Source organism: Heterocephalus glaber, unplaced genomic scaffold (genome assembly GCF_053883595.1).
Source record: "Heterocephalus glaber isolate CG9 unplaced genomic scaffold, H.glaber_assembly_v1.0 deba00001141, whole genome shotgun sequence".
In the NCBI taxonomy this organism is placed as follows: domain Eukaryota; kingdom Metazoa; phylum Chordata; class Mammalia; order Rodentia; family Bathyergidae; genus Heterocephalus; species Heterocephalus glaber.
The window spans coordinates 3,378,804-3,401,905 of NW_028258201.1; the positions used below are offsets into that span (position 1 = coordinate 3,378,804).

The window sequence follows — 23,102 nt, forward strand, 5'->3', positions numbered from 1 at the left end:
CTTTCAAAAATGGGAAACAAGAGAAGCAGAAATTAGTGTTCCACCGTCCAGAAAGCTGAGGCCCTGCTGCCTAAGGAGTGGGGTCAGAGGCTGGGCGGTTCCCAGTGCAGGTGGAGGGCGGGGTTACTCCTTGGTCACACGCCTGAGAGTCATGTTTTGCTCATTTTCAGATGACAAATCCAAGTTCTTCCAATAAACTGCCTCCTGGGCTGCTCTTCCCTCCATTTATTAGGATGCACAATAAATACATGGGAATTGGTACCTTCTTTTGGTTTATTTTGAGACAGAGTCTTACTAAGTCGCTAAATTGCCCAGGTTGGGCTCCAACTTGTGATGTCCTCCTGCCTCAGCCTCCTAGAGTGCTGAAATTACAGTCCCCCTCCACTCCTTAAGATAGGGACGGGTTGGAATAATAGATCCTTTCCAAGGTCCTAAGGACAAGTAAAGTTTGCTGACTGGAGGGATGAGGAGGCGCACTAAACGACCTCTGGTGTTCCCTTCCAGCTTTGAATTTCCTTCTCCGAGACTTGCAGGACTGGTTTGACGCGCCTGGCGTTCCTCGACTCCTCCCGAGCGCTCCTTCGGCAGCTGTGCCTGCATCCCACGCTAGAGGACGCTGCCGGCGGGCCCAGGGCAGCGTGCGAGGGGCGGGGCGCAGAAATCAGGGGAGTCTCCGGGAAGCGGTGATTGGCCGCGGCGGGGCGGAAGAGGGCGGGGAGGGGGCGGGTCGAGCTGCGCGGTGGCGTCACGCTGGCGGGGGCGGGGCCTGCCCCGGAGCGTGTGACGCCGCGGAGCTGAGGATTAATGGGAAAAGTTTTGGCAGGAGCGGGCGGATTCTGCGGAGCCTGCGGGACTGCTGCGGCGTCGCGGGGGGCGGCGGGACAGGTCAGTCGGGGTCGGGGCGGTGGCGGGCCCGGGGCGCAGGCCCACGGGGAGCGGCGGGAGCCAGCTCGGGCAGCGCCCTCCTCGCCGGCGCCTCGCGTGCGGCCCGGACCCCGGCCTGGCGCCCACGCGCGGCTGCTGCAGCCCTGGCGGCGCCCGCTCCCACCGGCCCTGCGCCCCTGCGCGGCCTCCGGGCCTCGTCTGCTTCCACGCAGAGAGCCAGTCCCTGTCTGGAGGTCCCCACCCCTCTTTGGTGTCCCCACATCCTCGCCCCCCCGAGTCCCCGCGGGGCTCCTCCGTCCCCTGCCTCATTCTCCCATCCCTGCCCGCTGCCTTCTCTCTCTCTTTCCCCCTCTTCCCACCCCTCTGCCCGCTTCTGTTGCCCATTACTCCCCTCTCCTCCTCCCTCGGGTGTTGGGAAGCTCTTCCTGTCCCGTGCCTGCCGTCCCTGTTGCCTAAGCGTCTCCACCCTGGCCACGGACAGTGGCCCTGTTTCTGCCCCTCCGGTTTCCTTCGTGTCAGCCCTGTCCCCGCCGTTGGTGACACCCACCCCCTCTCCAGTTCCGCGCCTGTCCTCGGGGAGGAGCGTGGGTCCCACCTGCAGCTGAGACGCCCGCGGGGCGGGGTGGGCGTGTCGGGCGAGCCCGGCGCTCCGTGTGTTTGCCTGTGAGATCATTTCCTAGGGTCTGCATCAGGGACAGTGTCCAATTTGTAGGCCGGTCTTCTCATCTCAGCTTTAATACTTCCTCTTTAGGAGGCTGTCGACTTCCTTGAACCCTTGAGGGGAGACTGTGCCGAGTTGGGTCTGTGCCAGGGGTAGCCGGAGGCCGCATCCAGCTCCTTTCCCCTTCCAGGATAAGGGATTCAGTGTCTTTTCACTTGGGATACATGGAGCACGTTTCAACCATGATCCGCTCTGTTCTGGCTGCCACCTTTCACATTCTGCCCTATCCCATAGATCTAAGAACAATCTCCAGAAACTTACGCCCCAGAGAATGAATGCCTGTAGTCCTCAACCCTTTACCTCTGTACTGGCTCCAGAACATTTCTTTTTCTTTTTCTGTTAGAGTTTTGAAATAGATTGCTGGCCTGCTAGCCCCAGGCTCCCGGCATGTGTCCCTTTGATTATTGGTGGCTTCAACCAGCTGCTGATTTTCTCTTGTGTATCTTTGGTGTGTGTATGTGGTTTTTTTGTAGGTTTTTTGGTACCGGGATCGAACTCGGGACCTTGCACTTTCGAGGCAGGCGGCGGAACCACTGAGCTAAATCCCCGGCCCCTCTTGTATATCTTTGAGTAAATGTTCCTCTGATGATAGTCACTGAATTGGTTCTCTTGGAATCCCTTCTCCCTCCTTTTTCCTAGGGAGTGGAATTTCCTGTGGATCCGAGAGGGAGGCTGACCCTGTGCCTCCGTTCCCTTTGCCCAGAGTGGGGCACTGGGTTAATGCCTGCCTAGGGAGGTTGTGGGTCTGGTCTTTGAGGATCACTCTGTCTTTGAGCCAGAACGGGCCACGGCATTGATACTAGCACTGGCAGCCTTCAGGAGCTGAGGCGAGGGCCACTAAACCACTCAGCCAGGCTGCACTCTGCTGTCCGCCTCTTCTGTGAAAGCCGTAGGGGCGTGGGTGTCCTGTTATTGATCAGGTCCCCTTTCCACTGCCGCCCAGCCCCGTCTGTGCAGCACTTTGGGGGATTTGGGCAGAATGGACTGGAAGCACCCTCTGGGGTTTTAGTGGATCACTCTAGAGAGGCTGGGTGTTTGGTAGTAACTTGGTCCACTCTGATTCCCAGGAGAGATTTTACCTGATTCTCTTGAGAAGTTTGCTGCTCCTGTCTTTTGTTTTTTTTTCAAACCCTGAAAAACTAGGACCTTTGCACTGAGCTACATCCCCACCCTTTTTATATTTTTTATTTTGGGAGTCATGCATGCTAAGTTACCCAGGCTGTAACTTTGAACTTGTGATCCTTCTGCCTCAGCCTCCTAGAGTGCTGGGATTACAGGTATGCACTGCCACTCCCAGCTTGCTGTTCCTGTCTTCGCTCACCTGTTAGTGGTGTTCTGCTGAGGTGGCTGCTCAGAGGATTTGAGCTCAGGGCAAGTCCAGCCCTTGGGGAGGAGCTGGGACCCTGGCAGCTCTGGGCGGATAGCGTGGCACAGCTGGACCCCTGTGTGGGCTTCTCTGTGGGTAGCTGTGCTCATCCATTACCAGAGCCCTCTTCAGAGGTTTTTGTAGTGTTTGGCCTCTGTTTCTTTTTCTTTTCTTCCTCCTCCTCCTCTTCTTCTTCTTCCTCTTCCTCTTCCTCTCCTTCTCCTTCTCCTTCTCCTTCTCCTCCTCCCCCTCCTCCCCCTTTCTTCTTTCTTCTTCTTTCTTCTCTTCTTCTTTTTTTTTTGAGACAGGGTCTTGCTGTGTAGTTCAGGCTGGCCTTGGACTCACTACATAGCCCAGGCTGGCCCCAGACTCGAAATGATCCTCCTGCCTCAGCCTCCCAAGTGCTGGGATTACAGGTGTGCAGCATCACGCCTAGCCTGTGGCCTGTCTGCGGTGTGAGCAGACAGATCCCTGACTGTACAGTCCCAAAGGTCCAGCCTGTCAGCTCAGTGCTGAAGAGACCGCCCTTTCCCTCACCATTTGTCTTTGCTGCTTTCTTGGCACTGCCTCAGCCTGCCCTCCTCGACTTCCAGCTCCTCCTGTGGTCCCTGTGCCCTTTCCTGGGCGTTGGACAGGATGCATGCCCATCTCCTGGGTGAGTTGGTGAGGTGTGTCCTGCCACACAGGGAAGCAGCCTCGGAAGCTCAACTGTGGTGCCCTCGCCTAGGGGGCATGGAAACTCCATGGGCCCCTCTGCCCAGCGTTGCCCACATTGGAGAATTCTCATCTTCCTCTCTGCCCGTCTCTGTGGACTGTCCTGCCAGGACCTGGCTTGTTGTGGCAGAAGTCCTGTGCCCAGTGCCAGTGACCTTGTGTGGGACAATGGCTCACATTGCCCGGTGGCTGTTTCTTGAAGCTGGTTTATGTCCCTGAGTATTTTTCTCTGCCTTGGGAGCCAGGGAAGGGGCAGCTGACGGCAGCTGGATTTCAGGCTGTCACAGGAGAGCTGGGTTCTTGGCGGGAGCCTGGCAGGGAGAGCATGGCTCCTGGCATCGGGTTTCAGAGGTGAACCTTCTTCCTTGACAGATCGCTCCTGGCCCTCCTCGCTCAGCAGGCTGGGGCCTGGAGTGTGACTCCCGTCGTGTCTGTGGGGCTTTGCTGAGGAATCAAGCGTGACTCAGGGCATCTCCATTTAGGAGCTGCCACCCATGGCAGGCTTGGGCACCACCCCTTCCTTACCTTACCAGCTCCTGCTGCCCCACCCTGGTAAAATCAGCAAAGCCAGTGTCTGCTTGCTTGGAAGCACTCAGCCCACTTCCAAGATGGGGAAATAGCTGCGGACTCAGGCTCAGAAGAACATCTCAGGGCCGGTGTGGAGGAGTCTGACTCAGGAGAGCTGTTGGTGCCCCTCGACTAAGGGTGTTGGGTTTCTCTCTGCCCTGCAGTGTCTCGAGGTGCTTTGGGCATGAGCCTGGCGGCCCCCCCAGAGGCTTCTCACCCGTGGATGAGGACGGGCGCACCCTAAGGTAAGGCTGCTTCCCTAGGTCGGGACCTCGGGGCTGCCTGACACACCCATTTAGGATCCCGGCCTTGGAGCTGAAATCATTGCACTGGGGCTGCGTCCCAGGCCCCAGAAGCTTGTCAGCCTCGGTACACATTGCCTATCATTGCTCACACATTAAATAATTATTGAACGTCTGGGCTGGTGTAGGTTTTTCAGGAGCATGGAGATTCTCACCTTTGTAGTCTCTAATAAGTAAACTCCCGAGAGGGCAAGGATTTATTGTGTTTCCTGTTTTGTTTAACACACAGGCTCAACTGTGGTGCACAGAAGAGACGCTGAGTAAATGTTTGTTGAATGAGTAAATGAACAGACTCTCTTCTCTAGCCATGTGGGCACCTAGGATGCCAGGCCACCGAGGTGCCAACTGACATTCCCTTTTATTTATGAAACATATTTTTGAGCGTCTGCCATACACCAAGCACTGGGAAAATGATGACAGTGCCTCCTGGGCTGTTGGTTGTTTCGGCTCCGCCACTGTGGTTGCTGGGTCCTCCCCAGCCTGAACAATGCTGTGTCCCCAGGATGCTGGCAGGTTTTATAGGAGCAGCTCCAGGGAACCTGACGCTGCTCATTGTCCTGACTGTCCAGAGAGTGGGGCATGGTGGGTCCCTGCTGGGACGGGAAACCCAGCCTCCTGGCTGTTTTCGTCTCTGAAGTCTGTGGCTCCCGGAGCTGTTTGTGAGCCACACTTTCCTTTGCTCTGACACCCTGCCGGTTTTCCTGTAGCAAGACAGGGTTGCGGGCCTGTGTCTGTCTGGCCTGGGAGGGTCAGGGTGTTTATGGATCTTGCAGGCAGGGGCCCTGCTGTGCTCAAGCCCACACGGAGGCCTTTCCTCTGTAGGGAATGTAAGGGAGGAAGAAGGGGGTGGAGGCTTCTGAGGTTCCCAGGGGGATGGGCCGGGAGAGTCCTGGAGCCAACAGATTTGCCTCATGTCTGTTGTTTTTGTTTTGGTTTTTTTGGTACCGGGGATCGAACTCGATCCTTGCGCTTGTGTAGCAGGCAGTGAACCCACTGTGCTAAATCCCCCGGCCCTGTCTGTTTTGTTTTATTTTGAAACAGGCTCTCACTATGTAGCCCAGGCTGGCCTCGAACTCGCAGTGATCCTCCTGCCTCAGCCTCCCAAGTTCTGGGAGTACAGGCCTGCACCACCACGCCTGGCTGTATTGGTAGATTTCTGAGCTTTGAGCTCCCCATCCTGGTGCATTCTTGTTTTGGTTGCCTCTGGCAAGAGTAAGGTTATATTTCATAGTTTTATTTTTTTGTGTTAATCTAAAAAAGGCCAGGTGTAGTGGCACATGCCTATAGTCCTAGCACTCAAGAGGCTGAGGCAGGAGGATCACCTTGAGTTTGAGGCCAGCTTGGGCTACATAGCGAGACCCTGTCTCAAAAAAAGTTGTGATTGCTGCCATCTTCGTCTTTCCTACCTGTGGCACTTCCGTGGGCCAGGTGTTTCAGATGACAGGCGTTTCAGACCTGGGCTTTGGTTGCCACCCCTCCTGCAGGGTTGAGGAACCTACCGTGGAGAAGACACATGCACCAAAAAAGTGTTTGAAATACTGTGGAGCTGGTGGATACTAAGAACACGGTCCTCCTGTTTAGATGAACAGGTTGTCCCTGAGGGCTGGCTTTCACCCTAAAGAAACTTAATCTTCTTTTTTTTTTGGTTCCTGGAATCGAACTCGGAACCTTGCACTTGTGAGGCAGGGATGGTGCCACTGAGCTAAATCCCCAGCCCAAGAAACTGAATCTTAAAGTTTTGTTTTGCTTTGTGTTTTTGGTTTTTGTTTTTGGTACTGGGGGTTGAACTTGGGTCCTTGCACCTGCGCAGCAGGTGGCGAAACCACTGAGCTAAATCCCTGGCCCAGTTTTGCTTTGTTTTTGCCTTTTGAGACAGGGTCTTGCTGTGTAGTTCAGGCTGGCCTTGAACTTGCGACAGTCTCCTGCTGTGAACCTGCCGAGTGCTAGGATCCCAAGCTTGTGCCACCGTGCTTGGCTAGACAGTCTCTTAAGTTGCTGAGTTGTCATGGTGGCCTTGAACTTGCAGTCCTCCTGCCTCAGCTTCCCAGAGTACTGGGATTACAGGTGTGCACCACCACACCTGGCTCTACATGTTATAAGTGACATTTTTAATGGAAGAATAACTTTTTAAAGACAAAATTATTGAGGAAAGTGACATTGTTTTATATTTTTGCCGAACTTTTTGTCTGGCAAGACAGCTGAGTTGTTATATCAACTTCTGTATTTACGTCTGTATAGTATTGGACTTTAGTTGAAGGACATGAAGAAAATCGGGCCTCATGTGGATTGTAGTGTAGGAAGGAGTATTTTTAATAGCTTTGGCAGATAATTGTGGGTATTCTTATTGGATCCCATGTCTAACTTGAAAAGTAGTAGTTTCCTTAGGGTTAGCCACCATGAATAAATTTTTTATTTTTGTGACATTACAATCCATCTGTATTGATTAATTGATTCATTATAGTCCTGGGGTTTGAACCTAGGTCCTTCTTTGCACTGAGCTGCATCTCCATCCTTTTTTCAATTTTTATTTTGCGGCAAGGACTCACCAAGTTGCTCAGTTTCCCAGGCTGGACTTGAAATTGTGATCCTTCTGGCTCAGCTTCCCAGAGTGCTAAAATTATAGGCGTCACCACCATACCAGGTTCCCTTGGTATATTTTGTACTTTAAATGGGTCATTTACTTTGAATTGGTCATTGGGAAATACCAGTTCACTAAGTTACATAGATCTCTCAAATGTTGACATGTTTCATTTTACAGTATCAAGAATCATATTCCTTAGTATTATCACCAGTCTCATAAGAAAAATCTCCATGGATTGAGAAGCTGTCAAGTTTATACTAGATACATGTTTTTCATAATTAGAATTTTTTTCTTGAGACCTTGATTTGTCATTATGAACATTCTGTTAATTCTTTTTCTTTCTTTTTATTTTGTTGCGGTACTGGGGATCGAATTCAGGACCTTGTGCTTGCAAGGTAGGAGGCAATGCCACTAAGCTAAATCCCCAGCCCTCAATTCTTTTTCTTGAAGTAACAGGCTCACTTCATTAAATAAGAAAAAATTTATCTGGGCTCGTGGCGCACACCTGTAAGCCTATCACTGAATGAGTGGCTGAGGCAGGATGATCACATATTCAAGCCCAGCCTGAGTAGCTTAGCAACTTACCCAGACCTTGACTCAAAAACTAAAAATTTTAAAAAGCTGGAGATATAGCTTAGTGCAAAGGCCCTGGGTTCAACCCCCAGTTAAAAAAAAAAGAAGAGTTTGAGTTCTTGCCTGAGCAATTTAGACTATCTTGTTTGTTTTTGTTTTTATTTTTGAGAAAGTGTCTCACTGTAGTTCAGGGTGGCCTTGAACTCTAGATGATCCTTCTGCCTCAGCCTCCCAATTTGTAGGATTATAGGTGTACGCCACCACATCTGGCTCCTGTCTCAAAAATAAAAAGGGTTGGTGATGTAGGGTGGTAGAGTAAGTACCCCAGGGTTCGATCCCCGATTCCACTAACAACAAAAAATAGTCCTAATAATCACTATGTTAATCTTTCTTTCAAGTAAAAAATGTTTCATGAAAAAAGTGGCTAGTTTCACTTGGAACTCATAGAAATATTTTGTTGTGTGTGTGAGTGTGTGTGTGTGTGTGTGTGTATGTTTGTGAGAGAGAGAGACAGCATTTTGCTAAGTTGTCCAGGTAGGCATCAAACCCACAATCCTCCTATCTTAGTCTCCTGAGTAGATAGGATTATGTTTGCTTTTTGTGGTATTAGAAATTGAACCTCAGGGTGCTCTAGCACTGAGCTGCATCCTTAGCCCTTTTTACTTTTTTAAATTTTTTTTTTTTTTTTTGGTACCAGGGATCGAACTTGGGACCTTGTGCTTGCAAGGCAGGTGGCGGAACCACTGAGCTAAATCCCTGGCCCCTACTTTAAAAAAATTTTTTTTTTTGGTACCGGGGATTGAACTTGGGAACTTGTGCTTGAGAGGCAGGCGCCAGAACCACTGAGCTAAATCCCCGGCCCAACTTTTTAAAATTTTGAGACAAGGTCTTGCTAAATTGCCTAAGCTGGCCTTGAACTTGCAATCCTCCTGCCTCAGCCTCCTGAATATCTGGGATTACAGGCATGCACCTAGCTAAGGTTCAGCCAAGGTGTAGTGAAGCTAGTTTTCACTGGCGTACCTTGACGTTCTGCAGTGAAATTGGCGCTTTTTTGTCTTCCATGCTTCTGAGAGTGGCCTGGCCCAGCAGGCTCTCGCTGGGCGTCCTGGGAGTTGCTGCATTCAGGAGGAGTGCCTGGTGCTAGCCTTGGCTGGTTGCCTCCCTGCAGCCCCTTGTGTGCCCTGTGCTTCCCACAGTGACAGCTGAGGCCCTAGCGGGAGCATCCCAGAGGGACAAGCATCCCGAGACACCGGGAGATACCGGGAGAGTTGGCGGGGTTTCTCTGCTGTCTTGGTCACAGATAGCTCAGATGGGCGTGGACTAAGGAGGGTGTGACCGCTGAGGGACTCGGTTCATCGGGAGGGAGGGGAGACCTCTCTGGAGACCAGCATTGGCTTTTTATTGCGCTTTAAGTGAGGCAGCCAGGTTCATGAGCAAATTACTTGTGAAGGAAAGAAGCACATCTCCCATCTAACTTCCACTCCAGAAGTAGTGCTAGGGAGTTCCTAGCAGCTGTAGAGGACGTGGAATGCCCAGGGAAGGAATTTGCACTCTGTTCTTCAGGCAGTGGGGAGCCGTGGATGGTTTTGGAGCAAGAAGTGATGGTGTTAATACTGTAAAAAGTTGGCTTGAATGGGCAGAGAGCAGAGGCAGGAAGGACAGGTAAGACTGCTGCGGTGTTCTCACCTAAGAAAGTCCTCTGTCAGTCCGGGTTCCCTGGGTTCATTCAGTTAAGGGCTTAGGCAGGGGGCTGTCAGCTACACAGATTAAGCACCCAGACTGCAGGAGTAACACCTGTCCCCATGGACAGTGACAGTACCCGAAAAGGTTACCTAAGAGGTTACGTAAAAGGTTCACAAATGTTGAAAATGAATTTATTTTTTTATTGTCAACACATAAAAAGCATGTTATTAAAAAATAAGAAACAAAAAATAAAACTTCATTCTACACCACTGTGTTTTAAATACCCTTCAGTTTCAATATGTTTGACTGTTAAAAAACCAGGAGAAGCTGGCCATGGTGGCACACACCAGGAGTTTCAGCACTAGGGAGGCTGAGGCAGGAGGATCACCTTTAGTTCAAGGCCAGCCTGGGCTACATAGCAAGACCCTTGTCTCTTTAAAAAAAAAAAGCCAGATGGGCCGGGAATTTAGCTCACTGGTTTCGCAGCCTGCTGCACAAGTGCAAGGACCTGAGTTCAGTCCCTAGTACCAATAAATAAATAAGCCAGGAGGGGTGTGAGAAGGGAAAAGGAGGACAAATTAGAGAATGGAAGGCGAAGTGAGGCTCCCACAGGGGAACAGCAGGCAGGACCCGAGCAGGCCGCTGAGGGAAGCCAGTGTGCGCTTCCCTCCCAGAGTCCGGCTTCTGGCTCAGCACCCATGTCCTCGGCGCTTCTCTAAGGGCCTTTTGCTCTCCGAGGGGTCTTGAGTGGGTTGGGGCTGGGTGAGCCGGAAGTGACTCTTGGCTCTGCTGTGAGCGCCTGTGGCGGGAGGGTTTGTGACTTCGTGTCCCGGGCTTCGTAGTCTTCTCTGGGTAGTGCCACTTGTCCCTTGCGTCCTGAGCTTGGGGACAGATGGCTGTCTGACCCAGTCCTGTCCCAGCTGTCCGGCCTGGGCACAGACAGCCCAGCCCCCGATGAGGAGCCTCCGGGAGTGGAACAGCCCTCGGCATTCAGGGCGGTGCCCCTGCTTTTTCTCCTCCGCCTGGGCTGCAGCGCCTCCCTGCTGCCCTGCTTTGTCGTCGTGTCAGCAGCTCTCCTGGGACCATTACCGAGTCTGCCGTGGTGAATGGGGACACAGCTTGAACGAGTTCTCCTGTAAGGATGACCTCGCAGGAAGCAGCTCCTCTGTCACCCTGCTCGCCGCAGGCCTTCACTCTGATCCGCTGCAGCCCTTGGTCCTTACCGCTGCTCCTGCTCCTGGCACTTGCCGCGTCGAGGCATAGTTTCTTGGCTCCTACTCAGACAGGAGGACAGGCCAGCTTCCTTTCCAGCTGGCAGCGCTGGCCGGGCTGCACCACGCTCTCTGGGCCCCCTCGCCTCTCAGACAGGCTGTTTTTTTCTTGAGATTTTGTTTTTTGAGACGGTCTCGTACTCTTGGAGAGCCTCCTGCCTCAGGCTCAGGAGTGCTTGGAGTACAGGCATGTGCACCACCACGCCCAGCCTGACAAGTGCTGTTTGCATCTGCCTCGATCCAGGGCCCTACCCATCATCCCTGTTTCCAAACGAGTGAGGTGCGCTTCTCAGTTTCCCTCAGTTGCCTGAGACAATTTCTGGTTGTAACTGTCACTCTAGTACGCGATTTCTCTGGCCAGTGCTCTGTCCTGGGGCAGTGAGCAGCATCCCTGGCATCTGCCCAGTAGATGCCAGTTGCACTCCCCTCTCCCCAGTTGTAAAAACCAAGATCTCCAGGGGTTGCCAAGTGGCCCCCGGGGACGGAACCCCCTCGTCTCGTGAGGACTGCTGCTACCATTTCCCCACTAAGGACTGCTGGCCATTCGGGTGTCCCCGTGAACACAGCAGGAAACGGTGTGACATGCACAGTTCTTTGGAAGTTTACCATCCTCAGCCACCTCACTGGGCCCTGGGGGGCTCTGGGGAGCAGTGAAGCAGTTCAGCTGCAGTGCGTTGCAGCTAAGCAAGAGACCACATGATGTCCACATAGCCGATGGGCACCTGCAGGGCAGAGCTGCCTCTGGAGCTGTGTGTTCGGGCTGAGCTTCTCCATGTTTCATGAGGTCTGGGCGGAAGGCTGCTTCCGGTAGCTCCTGGAGCTGCCTCGTAGCAGAGAGTGGGTGCCACACACTGTGCAGATGCCCGTGACCACTGTTCTTGGTGTCTGAATTGGCCAGGGAGGTGGTCAGTTGGGCTGTGGGCCCGGCATCCTTCCACCCCAAGCCCAGGTGGCTCTCAGAACCCACCAGGCCCGGGCAGTGCTCCCGAGAGAAAGCTTGTCTGCCATCCTGCATCTGGAGCTTGCTTGTCAGGTCCAGCCCACTTCCCGGCTATTCTCTGTGTGAAGCCTTCAGCTCTGTGCAGAGATCCAGGTGGGTTCCCGTGACCCCTGGAGCGTGCTCCTCACAGCCCGTGGAGGGCTTCAGGTTGGAGAGGGGAGAACTGCCCTTCCCTTCAAGGAAGCCCCAAGGGCCTGCGGCTCAGTTCCATGAAATGAGCTCCTCTCTGCCTGCTTACATGGCAAGCAGGTAGAGGGAAAGACAGAGCCAGGCCTGGGGATACCACCAAGGCTCCCAACCTGGCGCTGCTTTGAGCTGGATGGGCATCTGAGCTGCGTTTCTCTCACACCCCCCGCATTTCCTTCCTTGGTGGTGAGTGGCACAGTGTCCCCCAGAGACATCCAGGCCATAGCCCCTGAGACCCGTGAATATTGTGTGTGGTGGCAAATGACTTCACAGATGTGATAAGTTAAGGATCTTACGATGGGAGATTATCGTGGATTATCTGGTGGGGCCTAGATGCAATCACAAGTGTCCTTATAGGGAGGTGACAGAGAGATTTGACACAGTTGAAGAGGCTGTGTGACCCAGGCAGCCAGATGCTACACTGCTGGCCTTGACTGAGGAGGAAGAGGCCAAGGAATGCGAGGAATGCAGCCCTGGCAGCTGGAAAAGGGAGAAAAAAGGATTCTCTAAGCAAAGTGCGCCTGTTAACCCAGTGGTTTTGGTCCAGTGAAACCACTTTTGGACTTCTGACCTCTACAACTGTAAGAGAATAAATGTGTTTTGTTTTAAGCCACTAGGTTTGTGAGAATTTCTTACACCGTAACAGGAAATAATACAGGGATCATCTGCCTCCAGGCCCAGAGGATACCAGGCTGCTTGTTGCTCTTACTTTACTCCCTGTTCCCTTTACAGTCTGCACTTGGGGAGCCCGCAGAGAGTTCTTGGGAGCAAAAGGGACGCCGCAGATACTGCAGTGTCCGACCCTTGCTTTTGGACCCACCCTCCCCCACGTCTTCAGTCCAGTCGCTGCCAGAGGGTTTCCTTCAGTCTTGAGGATCCATCCGGATTAGCGCCAGTCTTATTCCAATCTACCACCCCCCTTACTCCCCTTTTGTTTATTTAACAGATACTCACTGGGTACTTCCCATGTGTTGGACACTATTTGTGGGGATTGGGAACAAAGCAGGTTTTTTAAAATTTTAGTTTATTAGTACATTTGTATAGTACATAATGTTACATTCCTTGTGGGAAGTTGGTGCATGCACATAACGCATCTTAATTCCTTTTTTCAGGGAACAAAACAGTTTTTAAAAATCCGAGCCCACCTATAGCCCTGACTCAGTGGAAGGCTGAGGCTGGAGGATCACTTGAGCCCAGAAGTTTCGGGCTAGACTGGTCAATATAATAAGACCCCATCTCAACAAAAGGAAAAAATTTCCTGCCCTCTTAATAGTTCAGGTGGTGGACGGGGGAGGGACCCAGACTTAAGCAAAGAGTAGCTGATGATGGTGATGAATGCTGTATAGAAAAATGAAGCACAGAGGGTTCAAGGGCAGTTTGAGAAGGCAGAGAAGGCCCAGAAATGGGATATGGACGCTGAGAGAAGAACGAGCCACATGTGGGAGACTCTCATGGGGGACAGAGAAAGCAATGCAGCTGCTCCTTCAGTTACACTGGGGCTATATCCAGTAAACCCACAGTAAGTTGAAAATACTGTATATCAAAAATGCGTGTGATACACTGAACCTACTGAACATCCCAGAGTTGTCACACAGTGTACTTTAGAGTATTGGTTGTTTGCCCCAAGGGTTGTGTGGCTCACTGGGAGGCTCAGCGTCTCAGCAGAGTATGATCCTGCAGATTGCTAGCTTGGGAAAGGATCAAAATTCAAAATTCCAGCTACTCTGGAGGCTGAGGCAAGAGGACCACAAGTTCAAGGCCAGCCTTAGCAGATTCTGTCTCAAAATGAAAAATAAAAAAGGCTAGGGATGTAGCTCAGCACTGAAACATTTGCCTAGTATGTGTGAGGTTTTGTGTTTTCACCCCAGTACTTAAAAACAAATAAAATCATGGAATCACAAGTACAGTTTCTACTTGAATGCATAGGCTTTTGCACTGTTATAAGGTGGAAAAATTAAGTCAAATTCTCATCATACAGGGGCCATCTGTGCAAAGGCTGGAGCTGAAGTACGTGAGGACCACCAGAGCCAGGGTGGTGGACAGAGGGAGGGCAGAGGTGCATGGGAGGGGATGGGGTCAGAGGTGAGATTGAGGCCTTGTGTTCTATAAATCTTTTATTCACTTGCCCTTTGCACCTTCCTCCTCATATTCCCTCTTGGTTTCTTTGCCTGTGTCCTTGGTGCTTTTATATAAGATATTTGTCTTATTATATCTAGTGTGTTGCTTAATCTCAGTCATCAACTTGATTGGCTTGAGAGACGCCTAGGGTTAGTAAAGCATGCTTCTGGGTGTGTCTGGCTCCTTCCTCTCTGTCTCTTTCCGACCTGCTGTGCTTCTAGGCTGCCATGAGGTAAGCAGCTTTCCTCTACCGCTCCCTTCTGCCGTGACCATGGACTGAACCCTGTGCAGTTGTGAGCCAAAGTAAACCTTTTCTCTTGTAAATTGTATTTGTTGATATTTTAGCCCAACGATGAAAAGCTGACTAGTACAGGAGTATCAGCAGGCAAACATAGTCAATTTAATAAAGAATCTCCTCTTCCTGAATAGTGAAAGCAGGGGCCAGGGATTTAGCTCAGTGGTTTCGCCACCTGCTGTGCAAGGTCAAGGACCCGAGTTCGATCTCTGGTACCAAAAAAAAAAAATTAAGTATGAATAGTGAAAGCAGTTCCCCCGCAGTGTTGTTGTGGGCTATGTGCTTGCATTCACCAGACAGCTTCCTGGGTCGCTTCCATCACCCTTCTCAGCCCAAGCCTGCCCCTTCTTTCCACCTCCCTTCCTGCTCTCCCCTGTTGGGTCCCACAGATGCCCTCCTGAGATGTTTTCCTGGCCCCCGTGCCTCCTCTCTGCCTCCTCCTGAGCAGCGCTGACTGCCTCCTGGCTGGGGCTGTGCCACCGCACATCCATGACTGTTGCCTGGGTTCTTGGCACTCACAGTGCCCATCCCTGAGAAGCTGTGGGCTCTGCTTCATCAGCCTCGGAGATGACCCAGCATTTGTGCACAGCTTCTCTCCTATCTCTAAAGGCAATGGAGGGAGACCTGCCTATGCCCCCTGCAACTCCTCTCCCTCCTCTGGTCCTGCACTTTTAAAAATTGGATCCCCCAGGTCAAGGCAGCCTAGCTGATAAGTTGCTCTCCCTGGAGAATGACAACTCTGGTGCCCTGGCTGTGTCCCCAAATGCCAGCTTGTCAGTAGTCCCTGGAAAGCTCCGGCATCATCGGGGCTAGGGTACAAATTGTCTCAATGGATTAAATCCTCCTGCCTGTGTTCTTGAATTCATAGTCCTGGGTGACTCTGTCCAGCACCTGCCTTAAATAGTGGGACCGAATATGTGGCGTTTTTCCCAGCACCACCCCTCCCCGGGCTCCCTTCTCCCACCTCTGGCTCGGTTCCTACTGTGGTATATAATGGTGGAGTTATTGCTTGCACCGTAGACTTTGGACTGAGAGTTCAGGAGCTAGGCTGACCTGTGTCCCCACCTATGAGTGCTCAGTAACTGAATGGAAGATGGACCATGTGTTGAGTGCATGGGGCCACTCCCTTTACACCCATTGTTTTGTTTAATCCCACTGCAACCCTCCAAGGGAGGAAGTGTATTCATTTTACAGTTGAAGATATCGAGGCTCAGCCTAGTTGGGAAAATTGCCTAAAGTTGCACAGCTAGTAAGTGGCAGAGCTGGGATTTGAACCCAAGTGGTTAAAGCCACGTCTTTGCTCCCCACTCAGGAAGGGCTCCGTGGAGGGATGGCTGGCTGAATCTGATTGTTACAGTTTGGAAAGTACCTGATTGATCTGTGGAGGTTTCAGAGAGCAGCAGAGGCCTGTTGGTCGTTGAGCGAAAGCAATATTTTGGCAGGCTTGGTGCCCCCTGCAGAGTCTCATTCTGGGTCACTGAGCAGAGGAGACCCTGTGAGTGTTGGCTTGGCTTCGTGGCTTCCCGGATCTGCTCCAAGACAGCAAAGTCTGGAAGAACGATGAGACCAGCCAGATTTCGGGCCCGGTGTGGAGGGTGGGGAGGACTCCATCTCTGCTCTGAGCAATCCAGCAGCAGCTTTCAGTCTGGGGAAGGGAGAACAGAAGGCGATGGCCCATATGCACAAGGATGGAGAGAAGGAGGAGAGACTGTCTTTATTCGGAGCTGTCCTTGGGCCAGCCTGCAAGTTGGGGATGAGAGTCACAGCCGGCCAACTCACACGGTAAACAAGCGGCAGAGCTGGCATTGGCGCCCTGCGGAGTAGAGTCCCTGTTCTTCTCAGCTCAGCAACCACTTCTCCTGCCCATGTTGCCTCAGCCTGGGCTTTGCAGGCCTGTGAGGCTGACACGTGCAAGTGTGCATCAGACTCTTGTGAGCAGAGGCTGAAAGGGACCCAAGAAGGCTCCTGCTCTGAGACATGGGCCTTACACAGAGCAGCAGCCCTGCCAGTGCTCGGACCGGCGGTGGTGTGGTGTTTTCTCCTTGCTTGTACCCTGCCACCCCTGGCTTATTTTTAGAGAACCATTTCTATTTCTGTTCCCATTTCCTGGCCTGGGGGCAGGAGGTAGGTGCAGGGATGGTGCTGGGACAAAAGAGGCAGGCATAGGTAGCCTCTTAGCCATGGCTGTGGCTGGCTCTGGAGACCGTGCCTGCTGGCTGCCTGCTGTAGCCTCTGGGATCCTGGACTGCAGAGTGGGAGGCTGGGAGGGCTGCCAAGGTAGACACTGTGCTCCTCTTCTTGGGCCTCTCTGAGGAGAGGGACCTTCCTCCAGAGGGAACAGGAAGCAGGAAGTAGCACATGTGCCGGAGCTCAGCTGCCTCACTCTGAGGGTGCAGACTTTGAGGGAATATGGGGAGTGATTAAGAGGCAGACTTTAGGGCTCTGGCTCTGGTAGTTTCTAACTGAGCAGCCCCAGGCAAGTCACAGTGCCCCTCCATGGGGGGTGACTGCAGACCCTGTGCCCCTGAGGATTAAAGATGCTCAGACCTGGCAGGGTACAGAGGGGCTGCTCGCCGAGTGCACCCAGCATCGGAGGTGGACACCAGCAGACTTTGGTTGGACCAAACAGAACTTCCGGCATCTGAGCACTGGCTTGACGGGAGCTAACTGAGTCTGGTGACTGCCTGTGAGACCCTGCAGGGCACTTCCCAAGGACAGCTGCCTGTAGCCCACCCTGCTAGCCCCGCCTGGGCCCTGGGAGAGGCAGGGGACATATGTGGGGAGGAACCTTCTACCTAGGGATGCCAGCAGCTTCGCCCTCCTCTGCTCTTGCACCTTGCTGAGCTCTGGAGCAGTCAGCTGTGTCCCTTTGGTACAGGTAATTCTGGGCATTGGGCATAAGGTTGTGGAGGAGGGGTCTGTTCCTGGCAAGGTGTCTAGGTATCTAGCAGCAAACAGTGAAGGACGCCTTCAGAAAATGGCATTTGAGCATTTAGAAATGTAATCAGAGGCCAGGCACGGCAGCACACACCTATAGTCCCAGCTGCTTGGGAGACTGAGGCAGGAGGAACACTTGAGCCCAGGGATTCAAGGCTTCCCTGGGCAGTGTGGCTCTGTTGCACGCAAACACAAATGCACTGATAGATAGGAGAGGGAGGGAGGAAAAGAGTAATAAGATGCCATCAATGAGTCAAGTTTATAGAAACTTTTTAGGATATGGGATTGGTGTCAGGCATAAATTTCCATGGGTGTTATTTTTAATGTATTACAAAATGTTCTAATTATGTAAATAATGCTCATTATAGATCACTAAAAAATATGGGCAAGTGGTGAGAAGTAAATAAAAATTACACATGATCAAGTGTAAATTTTGGTTTATATTCTCCGATTGTGTGTACCTAATTTTGTTGTTTGTTTTGTGATTGTGGGGACTGAGCCTCGGGGCCCCCCCAGTGCCCTACACCCCAGCCCTGTTTCTTTTTATTTTGGGACTGCCTCGGGGGCAGTGGGCGGGGATCTGAGCGGAGGAGTCGCGTGCGGGTGATGCCCACCAACCGTGGAGTCCACAGCTCAGGTTCCAGCCCAGAAAAATAGTTGGAGAGAGGAAGAGGCAGAAGACGTGTTTGTGGGGGACAGGCTGTGCTCCCCTTTGCTTCCTGCGGAATAAAATGAGGTCTCTGGCAGTAGCGAGGACAAGGCCTCCCTGGGCCCTGTGGGTGAGGGGATCGGCATCTCCGGAGCCGGGACTGCACACTCAGCAGCAGCTGGTCTCCCCGAGCCTCACGTTCCGTGAGCCGGCCTGGGTCACGCTTGTCCCCCTGCCCTGGGCCCTTGAGACCCTGCTCAAGCTGTCCAAGCAGCAGGGCCCACGGCTTCCTGTTCATCCTCTCCAGGCCTGCACCACCCCCTCCTGTCCCCCGCTCCTGAACTATAATTAAGTTCCCGTGTGAAACCGTATCCCTCAGCTGACACACGCGCGAAACCACAGCCCTGGCCATTGGGCAGCTCATCTGGGGTGACTTCGGGGGCTGTGTCTGGGCCTCCAGACACGCTCGGGTGGGCCCGAATGGGTGGGGCGTCCAGGAAAAGCTGGGTCAGTGAGGCCGGGCTTTGCCCAAGAGTCAGAAAGTTGGAAGTCCTGGAGAGAGGACGGGTGAGCAAGCGGTCAGGGGACACAAGTGGAGGGCCAGGCAGGCAGCGGCCAGAGCCACAAGGCAGTGTGAGCTGTTTGCTTCTGTCCTAGTCCGAATACTTTATAGCATTTTAAAATGGAATACACAGGCTGGAGATTTAGCTCAGTGGTTCTGCCGCCTGCCCCGCAAATGCAAGGACCCAAGTTCAATCCCCGGTACCAAAAATAAAAAATAAAATGGAATACACTTCTCTTAACATAAAAGCACCGCTGGGTACCCTTGGTGGTTTGTACAGCAGATGCTCGGCTGTGTTGTGTAGCCAGCCCAGTGTCCCTCCAGAGCATTTACATCGCCCAGAAACAGAGCCATGCCTGTTAGCAGTCAGTGCCAGCTCCTCCGGGCCCTATGCATCTCCTCCTCGCAACCACTACACTGCTGCCCTTCTCTGTGGTTCTCTCCATTCTGTTTCACATAACTAGAATCACGCACTATATGTCCTTTGGGGTCTAGCTTCTTTCACGTAGTGGAGTGTTTTCAAGGTTCATTGATGGTGTAACATGTGGTAGTACTCTATTCTGTTTTAATGGCTGAATAATATTCCATCGTATGTGTACATCACACTTTATCTATTTATCAACTGATAGAAGGTTGGGTTGTTGTTTTTTTTGAGACAAGGTCTCGCTCTGTGGGTCAGGCTGGCACAGTGAACCTCCTGCCCTAGTCTCCTGAGTGCTGGGATTATAGGCATGCACCACCGTGCCTAGGAAAGACTATCCCTTTTTTTTTGGTACTGGGGATCAAACTCGGGACCTTGCGCTTGTGAAGCAGCCTGCAGCACCACTGAGCTACTAATTTTTCTTCTTTCCTTCATTCCTGTAGGACCCTTAATTGTTAAAGACAAGTCTTTTGGGATCTCCAGGACACTTTCTAGTGTATTTTTTTTGTCTACCATGTCTCTGACCCTTGTTTCTAGACGCTTAGGTGCTGGAAACTTGGACTTCTGTGTTCACTGATAATGTGTAGAAATGCAGTAGGTTTTGTTTTGTTTGGGGGGGGGGGGTTGTACCAGGGATCAAACTCAGCACCTTGAGCTTGTGAGGCAGGTGCAGCACCACTGAGCTAAATCGCCGGCCCAAGAAAGTATATATATGACATATATGTATATATCTATATATATATCTTGTTACCTTGCTGAAGTTACTAATTCTAATAGCTCTTTTTTCTTTTCTTTCTTTTTAATGTACCCCTTGGGATTTTCTCTGTAAGAGATTGCATTTTGGCCACAGAGATAGTTTTGCGTATTGCTTTACAGTCCAGATAACTTGTCTTTTTCTTGCTCATTTACCCGGATTAGAACCTTCAGTACAGTGTCAAACAGAAGTGGGGTGATGAGCTCCTCGTCTTGTTCCTAATCTTGGGAGAAAAGCTTTCAGTCTTGAATAGATCATTCTCAACAGGCTGCAAAGCCCAGAAGGTGTTCCGTCTTTCCCTCCACAGCTGTTCCACTCATGAGCAGGAGTGGAGCACACCCCGTCCGCTTCTCCATTAGGACCTCAAGACTCTGCCTGCTGTTCTTGCTGGTCCTCTCCTTGCTTCACTCACCGGGTCTTGGTGTGTGCATGTCAGATGTGTGATGCTTCCTCATTCTTGGTCCCAGTGACTTCATGCATTGTATGGGTGGGCCATTGCTATCCCCTGCTGGCTGATGAAGTGCAGGTGTTTCCACTCTTTCCCCCTCTTTTTGATGAACATGCATGTATGATTTTGCCCAGCCTAGGTTGACGGTGCTACATTGTGTCAGGTGTAAAGGTAGAGCTTCTGGGGGGAGGAGGGGCGTCCAGAGACCCCCTCAGGGCTCCCTCCGAGGCCTTGCTCATCGTGGACATCAGAGTGTGAGCGGGCCTCACAGGCTGGGCTGAGCCTCAGTGGGTCTAGAGGTCGTCGGAAGGTCAGTGCAAGCAAAGCAGCACAGCTCATGTGTGAAATCAGGAGAGTATTAAGTCATCTATTGCTGTATGACAAGGTACCCAAAACTTAGTGCTTAAAACATTTGTTATCTTGCAGTTTCAGTAGTGAGGAGCAATTTCACCAGGATGTGAATACCAGGAGATAAGCCGGGAGAAAGCTGACTCCCCTGGCAAGTTGTGGTGCGGATGCCACAGGCCACAAGGCAGACGGGAGCCATTACTGTAGATAAGCCCTCTGTGCTTAGCCGAGTGGTTGGCATTGACTTGAAAACAGTGGGAGCCATGGAAAGTCTTTGAGCAGCAGAATAATATACCTGTCACTTAGGATAATTAACCTGCTAGTGTTATACCTACGCGAGCTTCAGAATGGAGAATTACAGACGGAGACCTCGGGTAGGTGATGTCTGCAGTAACCTAGGCAGGAAGTTTCTGAGCTCTAGTAAGTTACTACATATTGAGCACCTTCCTGTACTGACTCCTTCAGCTGTGTTATCTCTTATGTTGGAAATGACCACAAAAAAGAAGGCATTACTGACTGATACTCCGTTTGCAGCTGAGGAAGCGTGGCTTCAGAGAGGTAAGAGACTTGTGTATGGTTGCACAGTAAGTAAGTTGCAGAGCAGGCCTTGGGTCCGCCTGGCTTTGAAGACTGTGCTCTGGGTGGCAGTGGGAGCAGAAGGGTGGGGTGACTGGGGGGATGAGGTCTTGGTCCTTTCCCGGATGCTGACAGCAGACCAAGGGGTCTGACAGCTGGAATGGAGATGACACTGGGGCGGGAAGAGGAGAGTGTGGAGGAAACCCTGGGGTGCTGGGGAGGCTGAGTCACCCTGGAACTTGGGGAACCTGTTGGCAGAGTCCCTCCTGAAAACCGGGGAGTCAACAGTTCCCATCCCTTGGCTATGAGAATGCTCTGGGAAGGGGTGTGGTAGGTCGCTGTCTTTGTGAACTTGGGGTTCGCAGGTTCCCTCAGGAGCCAGAGCCCTGTGGCCGCCTCCGGGCCCGTGTTGGTGCAGCTTCAGTCTACACTGGTGACAGCCATGGCACTGAGCTACGTGTCTGTCTGCAGAGCCCTTTTATCTCCCTAGTGGAGGTCACCGCTGTGCTGTTTGGTTGATGAGGAAACCAAGTCTCAGAGCAGAAGTGCTTTGCTGAGAAGAATCAGGGTTTCTGTTGCCTTCCACGAAACTCAGTGGCTTAAACAGCCACATGTGGCCTTTCCCCTGGTCCTCTGTGTTCCCGGGCCCAGCTGGCTGGTTCTGCCCTGTGATGTCAGCCGAGTTTCCCCAGCCCAGCGGTACCCTCCAGCACGGCCTTTCTGTGTCGCCCCTGCTCCTTTGGGTGTCCTTCCCGGGGTGCTTACAGAATGGCGGCAGGGCCAACAGGTCAGAAGCCAGTCCTGTAGAGACCTGGGCTCAGGTCCAGAACCTCGCCTCAGCCAGACTCTACTGGCCAGAGCTGTCACTGGGCCAACCCAGATTCAGGGACGGGAACTGGCCGGCTCCTTTTTGGGAAGAGGGCCAAGGGTTTGTAGCCCTCTTTAATCCACAGGCAGCGAGGAATGTGATGGGGAGCCAAGGTTTGAACTCAGGTCTGTGTGACTGTGTCCCATTCTGCTTCTGACCCCTCGGAAGCTGCAGACGGAGCTCACTGGCTCTAACGTGTTGCTGGAGGGCACTGATTTTTCTCCTAGCCTTCTCCAGTGGAAGCTGCACTGGGCATCCTCTTTTCACATTGGCATCCAGGATCTCCGGGCCCAGAGAATCTTCCAAAACAGGGCCCCCCAAGGGATTTGCTAGCTGCCCCCAGCATCGGTGCTGGTGGCCAGGCATGCATGGACTTTCCTCTGGAGTTTCCCTCTCTGCACTCAGTGGCCTCTGATCCACAGCACTGGCCTCGTGGGATGCTGGCTGCATTGTGGATGTGCAGGCTGGCCCAGTTTTCAGCCGTCCCAGGTGGCATCTAGTCCAGCAGTCCCCACGCGTCCCAGCTGGCATGTTTGCCAGGGAGTTTCAGGAACAGGCGGAGTTAGAATTCCAAGTGCAGTAATGGGTGCTCCGTGGGTTTGGGGTGCGGCCTGACTGGAAACCCTGTGACTTCTGGTTGGTAGCATCCTCCTTTAGCCCCTGGCATCTGAGAAAGATCAGTCAGAAGGCAGCACCAGAGAGAGAGATTCAGAGACCACACTTGACACCCGGGATTGACTCTTGGCAGAGTCCGGGAAGTTCCTGGCAGATCTGCTCACATCTCTCAGATGCTTTTTCATTCTTCTGTAGTTGGAGCTTTGTGGACTAGAGGTTTTCTCTGGAAATGTTGTCAGAGGGGCACCAGCTCCTTTAGCAGCCAGCAGACCCCTCACCGGGAACATGTGATTCTTTTGCTTTGTTGTCCAGTTGCTATCTTTGGTGTGAAGAATATGATGATGCTTTCTAGGCTTTTCTAGATTTCAGGACCTTTGTAGACTTGTGCTGTGGACACACTTAAGGTATGCTTATGCAAGTAGATTCTCCTACCCCTGTACCAGGAATCAAACTCAGGACCTTGTGCTTGCGAGGCATGCACGGTGCCACTGAGCTACATCCCTATACAGGTAGATTTTAATACTCCAAGTAATTTCTACTACTTTGTATGTTTTCAAATACTCAAAAAATGCCAACAAATATAGAAATGTAAAGAAGGAAATAAAACCTACCTGGGCTCTTCTCAGTTACCAGGGTTAATATTTTGATGGATTCTCTCTCCC

General features: G+C 52.1%; 1 long non-coding RNA gene across 2 annotated transcripts; it reads left to right on the forward strand.

The window, feature by feature from the left end:
• The first annotated feature begins 750 nt into the window (after positions 1-750).
• Positions 751-23,096, forward strand: LOC147828332 (uncharacterized). 2 transcript variants are annotated; one of them, XR_015451021.1, is made up of 3 exons: positions 751-885; positions 4,418-4,498; positions 12,207-23,096. It is a non-coding gene; the product is annotated as an uncharacterized LOC147828332 (long non-coding RNA). The 2 variants fall into 2 exon arrangements; XR_015451020.1 differs by lacking the exon at positions 12,207-23,096 and adding an exon at positions 4,785-12,200.
• Positions 23,097-23,102: the final 6 nt, after the last annotated feature.